Here is a 6,713-nt window from a genome sequence, read left to right on the forward strand (position 1 = left end):
TAAAAGTATACACATTTAGGATTTTGTGTCTCTTGATGAATTGTGTTTTATTATAATTAAATGTTCATTTTTATCTCTGATTGTATTTCTTTGCCCAATACCACTTTTTCTTTTCTTTTTTAAGTTTCAGATATTTATTAATCAGTGTAAAATAAAGCCCAACACAATACACCAACATAATTTCATGCATTTACAGGGGAAATATTTCCTGGATAAGTGGAAAACTGTGCAGATGGCTTCTGGGAGACCTTCATTCTAAGCAGCGTTATAGTGAAACATTTCACTTAGAAGTCTGGATTTTCTTTCTTCAGTTTGCTGTAATCTACACTCACTGAGTAGAACTTGTACTGATCATTAGGACCCAGTTTGTTCCAGGGTTCTATGTTATTCTTCCTAGCTCAACTGACATCGGGATTGAACAATGCCAGGCACAAGACATACAGGGCTGCTCCAATAACATAGGAAGATGCAGATCAAACTCGGGTGCATCTTGGCCTGACCCAGGATCTGGTGTAACATGGCTGTGGCAGAGGCCTCCCGTCCAGAAGGAGAAAATATCAAATCTGCAAGGCCCAGCACTAAGTAGTCCTACACTAACGATGAACGGATATCCAAAGTCGCCCAGCTACTTTTTCTGATAATAATACAGTCACGCATGTCTTCTTATCATTATTCTTTTCATGGTGTATCTGATTCCATCCTTTTACTTGCAAACTATCTGTGCCTTTATGTTTAAATTGGGTTCCTTGTAGACAGTATATAGTTGGATCTGTCTTTTTAGTCTATCTGATAGAATTTTTTAAATTGGGGTGTTTAGACCATTTATATTTAATGTAATTTTTGGTATGACTCTCCCAACTTGTTTCTTGTTTCCAATTTGTCCCCTCTGGTCTTTGCTCCTTTTTCCTTCTTTCCCTGCCTTCCTTTGGGTTAATTAGGTTTCCTTTTCATTCCATTCAATCTCCACTGTTGACTAATTAGATACACTTCTTTATTTTTTTTAGTGATTTCTCCACAGCTTACAATAGATATCTTTAGCTCATTACAGTTTCCCTTTAAGCAAAATTATATCCTTTCATGTGCAGTTTTTGACCTTTACAACACTATACATTCATTTCTGCCTCCTATCCTTCATATTATTATCATGATACATTTATTCAATTTCTTTTAAAGAACTTAAAAAAATGAGGAATAAAACCATTTACTAACATATTTATACTATTTTTGACATTCTTTGCTTCTTTGAGTAAATCCAAGTTTACAGCTGATATCATTTTTTTTCTTCCTGAAGAATTTCCTTTAATTTTTCTTGTTGTGTGGTTCTGCCACTAATGAAATCTATCAGCTTTTATTGCCTGGAAAAGTTTGATTTCATTTTTAAGGAATATTTTCTCTGACTATAGAATTCTGTATTGACAGAGTGTCTTTTTGTCCTTTCAGCACCTCAAAGGTGTCTTTTCTTGTTTTCTGGTTTGCACAGCTTGTGACAAAAAGGCTGTGGTATTGTTATCTTTCATTCTCTGACATAGAGTGCCTTTTTTCTTTAGACACTTTTAATAGTTTCATTATTGGTTTTCAACAATTTGATCATGATGTGCCTTCGTCTTTTATTTTTGTTCTGCTTGGGATTTACTGAGGTTCTTGGGTCTATGAGTTTACAACTTTCATCAAATATGGAAAAGTGTCGCCAATAGTACTTTAAATATTTTTCTCTCCTTTTTCTCCCCTCTGGGACTTTAGCAACATATGCATTAGACTGTTTATGCTGTCTTTATTTATTGTTCAGCCTTTTAAAAATTTTCTGTGCTTGAGTTTAGACAGTTTCTATTGCTATGTCTTTAAGCTCACTGATGCTTGAAGTTTCTTCTAATCTACTCTTAACCAGTGTTAAGGTCAGGTGACTTTTTCATTTCTCATATTGTGTTTTTGCCTCTAAAAATTCTATGTAGTTCTCTTCTGAAGGATTTTTGTATCTTCTAGTTTACATCATTATATTAATATTTTTCTTTAGGACCTTGAACATACAGAGCATTTTTTTTAAGTTTACTTATTTATTTTTTTAGTAATGTCTACATCCAATCTGGGGCTTGAACTCATGACCGCAAGACCAAGAGTCACGCACGCATGTTACTGACTGAGCCAGCCAGGCGCTTCTTGAGCATATTTATAATAACCTTTTTAAAGACCTTGTTTGCTAATTCTGTCATTTCTGTTTCTGCTTCAACTGACTGATTTTTCGCCTCTTTTTGAGTAACGTTATCCTGTTTCTTGGTGTGTCTAGCAATTTTTAGTTACATTTTTATTTCACTGTGAATATCATGCTATTTACTGTTTTGTTGTCTTCCAGTAGAGAGTGTGGAATTTTTATATCAGGAGATTAAACTGCCAAAGATTAGCTTACCTCTTTCAACGTTTGTTTAAACCTTTGTTAGGGCAGGTCTGGAACTGAATGCCCCGGATGATCAATACGAAATTTTCACTCTGTCTGGTTATAGACTAAACATCTCCTCACCTGTATGAACCTTGGGAACTGTGCAACTGACAAATCTTTGCCTGAAGTCATGGTGTTTCAGTCTTCACATGCGGGACTTCTAATTCAGCAAGCATTCCAGGGGACCCTTTTGAAATTTGGGGATTTCTTCTTCTGCATAGATCCTTTTCTCCAGAGCTCTGGCTATCCTTCCAACTATGTTGGTATCCCTGGACATTGAGCTCCATCTCCTCAACTCGGTGAGGCCTCTGTGCTGTGCTTGAAACTTCTTCTCTGTATCACAGTCCAGAATGTGGCCTCTAGACACAAATCCATAGAGATCACTGGGCTCATCTTATTTGTTTCCCTTCTCTCAGGGATCATACTCCCAGGCAGCCTATTAACCAATGTCTGAAAGCAGTTGTTTAATATATTCTGATCAGTTTCCTAGTTTGTTATGGTGGGAAAGTAAATCCGAACTCTGCTACTCTAGCATGGTCAGAAATGGAAATCCTCTGTGCTGAATTTTAATTCAGAAACTCTCAGCCGGGCTGGGGAAAGCAGAGGTGGGTTAGCAGGTTTGCAGATTAAACAGACATATAATATGTATGCAAAAAATATTGGTGCAGTATGATGAAATAGACAGAAAAACCTGACCAAGAGGGACCTGGGATAGACTCACCAATAGAGCAGGTAGACTGGAGCTGGAACCAGTGGGCTGCATCATCTGGTGCCCGCCGATTAGTGATAACTGCCCCTCCCTCTGATAAGAGGAGGGAATCAAACCTGGGATGGGCCTTTCCTGGGCAGGGGCCCATAAAAAGAGGCAGTCGAGGAGATGAGTAGCCACAGCTCCCCAAGCACCGTCTCAAAGAGTAGTGTCTTTTCAACATTTTCAAAGGTTACATTTGACCTGACAGTCACAAAAATAGTAATAAAAATTCGTTAATGTAAGCAGTATGAAATACTCCATTGAAATACCTGTGCCCCAGATATAAGAGCCTGGAGAAAGTAATCAAAGAGTGGGGACCTTTTGGTGATCGTTTTCCCACCACACCCCACACATGCTTGTGCACAGCCCCCCGTCTTGGATCCTCATGTTCAGCAGGTTTCTACAGCCATTGGTAGGTCCCAGCAAGGCCCAGTCTGGCCCTAATCTCCCCACTCCTTAAGCTTCCTACCGTGAACTCTAGGTCCAAGGCAGGCAGAGTTCCTGACGGTTCCCCATGCACATGGGTGCCCTTTCCCCCAAGAACCTGTGCATCTGGTGGGTCCTCTGAATGGGAAGGCTTCCCACCACTTCTGCCAGTTCCACCCCGCCTAGCGGACTTCTTCTTTCTTGTCCTTATAGATCCAGCCCACCATGTCCATCTCCATGAAATCTCTTCCCCTCACCTCTCTGTGCATGAGTGTGTGGCCCCTTCACTTATATTTGATCTTTGTTCACCTGTTCCTCCTATTAAAGTGGAACTTCTTAAAGACAAAGATTTTGCCTTATACATTTTTATAGTATTTTATCTATAGACCAAGGAACATGGTAGAAGCTCAGCAAATGATGCTAAATGGTACACTCACTTCCACCTTAGGAATTTATCTGCCAAATGGACCAGAATACTAATGTCAGCCAATCCAAGCATCCCTTTTTCTCCACTCACTGCTGATTAAAGACTGCTAATTTACCCTGTGAAAACTCACTGAGGGCTACAGCCCCTTTGCCAATACATCTGTTCTCTCTGTGTGTACCAGCACGGCGAGTCTGGTTTCATGGTTCTTAGTCATGTGGGCATGCAGTCAAGGCTTCACCCTGGTCACCTTATATAGATTTATGTTTCCCCAAGTCTTCTTTTTTCCTCACTTTCTACCCACTCCTAGGAAGGATTACTTCTATAGATGGCTCCTTTTATCATCTTCCTGTTGAAATTTAATAGTTTTGATCTCAAGGATGGGGTGCTGTTTTACTGGGCTCTGCCCTAAAGCTGGAGGCATCTCCCTATACTCCTGGAACCAACAACCAGCCCTATAATTTTGAATCCATTTCATAGTTGTGTGACTTTAGATGAGTTACTTAACTGAGTTCGATCAACTACAAAATGAGGATATTGATGATAATTATTAATGATGTTAGTCATAGTGATAATTCAATCATAGGGTTGCTGGGATGATGAAATGAAATCAAATATGTCAAGAACTAGTATGATGCACATAGTAGGCATTCAGTAAATAATGTTGTTCTTATTATTATTAGCGCTTCATACACAGATGATACCACCTCTCACTCCAGCCCTCGGCCTCTCACAAATATATATATACTTCTAGGATCTGTTATGGGTTATGCAGCAATGGAGGGAGACTAGCAACAAGAAGAGTGTCTGCCACTGGCATCAGAGGGGGTGATGTTATATAAATGCTAACTTGAGAGCAGACACAACTTCAAATACCAGTTCAGTGGAGACTTAGGAACCAGAGACCCAGAATGTCATCTACAAGCATTGTGTGGGATTCCAGAACACAAAGAACCCTGTATGATTCTGGAAATTTGGTCTGTGAGAATTGTATGGGTTTATGGAACATCAGATTCTAGGAATGCTATGTGACTGTAGATCAAATGGCTTAAAAGAACTTTGGTTGATTCTGAAGCATTAACCTGAAAGAACGTTATATGATTTACAATTTTTGGTTATGATAATGTTATGCCATTTCATAACCTTGTGTGAAACATGACCTGCAATAAACTTACATGATTCTGAAAATTTCATTTATTAAAACATTATGTAATTCTCAAAACTTGGCCTGAAAGAATTAGTATGCTTGATTCCAGAATCCCGGCTGTGACAAGATTACTGTAATAACACAGTGTTATTGCTAAAACTTGCTATACAAGAATATGTGATTTGGAAGCTTGGTCTATAAGAAATTAAGTGTAAATCTGGAATCTTGGTCTCCATGTACCTTAGCCTATAGGACTCTTGCATGCGTCTAAGAGCTTGTTTTGTAGGAATCTCAGATAATTCCGAATGCTCGATCAAGAGAATTCCATGTGATTTGGAAGGTTGGTTTCTTGGGTTTTGTTTCTGAATCCTGGTTTGTACGAATTTTAGGTGAATCTGGAATTTTAGCCTGAGCAAATTTTATCTAATTCTAGAATCTCGGCCAATGAAAATTTTACGTGATTCAGAATCCTGGCATATAATAGCACAGCAGTTCAGCACTTTGGCCAATAAGAATGTGGTACAAGCTTGGTATATCAAAGATCGCTAGTTGTCCCTTAATACCAGTTTTTCCTTTCTTCCTTGGTTACAAGCCTCCTGACTTTTAGCTGGGGACATGGCCACCTGAAATAAAAATTAAACTTCTCATCCTCTCTTGCAGGTTTATGTTGTCCTTGTAACCAAACTCTGGTCAATGACACGTGAACAGAAGAAGCATACATACTTTCTAGGAAAGGAGCCTGAGCTCCTGACACTGGGGTGTACTATCCCAGCCCTACAAAACATGAAAGAGAATTCAACTGCCTCATTTAAGCAAGCTGAATTCACTGTTTTAATTCAAAGAACAATAGATGATTCTAAAGACTTGCTTTCTGTCATTCTGGCACCATGGCCTACAAATTTTCTGTGACTTAATACCTTGGTGTGCTGAATTATCTGTTGCCAACCAAACACACTGCCACCCTTTTGAAGAGGAGAAGCCAAAAACATTTCCCAGAATTCCCTTCAGAGTTGTTCTGGATTAGTTTGCCTAGGAGAGGCCTTCATGTGAGATTTAGAAGGGAGAAGAGGAGAGACCCTTAGTCTCCAAAGACAGTGATAGGCAACATCATGGGCAGACTCTGGCTGCAACACCTTAGAACAGAAGTGAAGCTAACATCCTGCATGTTTTTTGTTAATAAAGTTTTATTGAAACAGTTATGTTTACCTTTGTCTGTGTTCGCTTTCACACTACAACAGCAAATCTGAGTAGTTGCTATAGGGACTATATGTGGCCTACAAAGAATTAAATACTCACTTCCTGACCCTGCACAGAAAAAGCTTGCTCATTCCTTCTGTAGGATACACGGTCAGGGTTCCGTAATTTCAATTTAATAAGTATGTACCAAGTATCAGATGTCTGTCATGGGGGAAGGGGAGAGTCTTGTTCATAGGGTGGGTACCATTTAATGGGGCAAGCTAAAGTATATCCAGGTGAGAGGGTCTCAAACTTGCTTATGCCATCTTCAGATGTTCAGAGAAATATATAATTTTAT

The 6,713-nt window shown here is 39.1% G+C and overlaps 1 pseudogene; it reads right to left on the reverse strand.

The window, feature by feature from the left end:
- Nucleotides 1–284: 284 nt before the first annotated feature.
- Nucleotides 285–519, reverse strand: LOC113910254 (annotated as a pseudogene).
- Nucleotides 520–6,713: the final 6,194 nt, after the last annotated feature.

Source organism: Zalophus californianus, chromosome 6, assembly GCF_009762305.2.
Source record: "Zalophus californianus isolate mZalCal1 chromosome 6, mZalCal1.pri.v2, whole genome shotgun sequence".
Lineage (NCBI taxonomy): Eukaryota > Metazoa > Chordata > Mammalia > Carnivora > Otariidae > Zalophus > Zalophus californianus.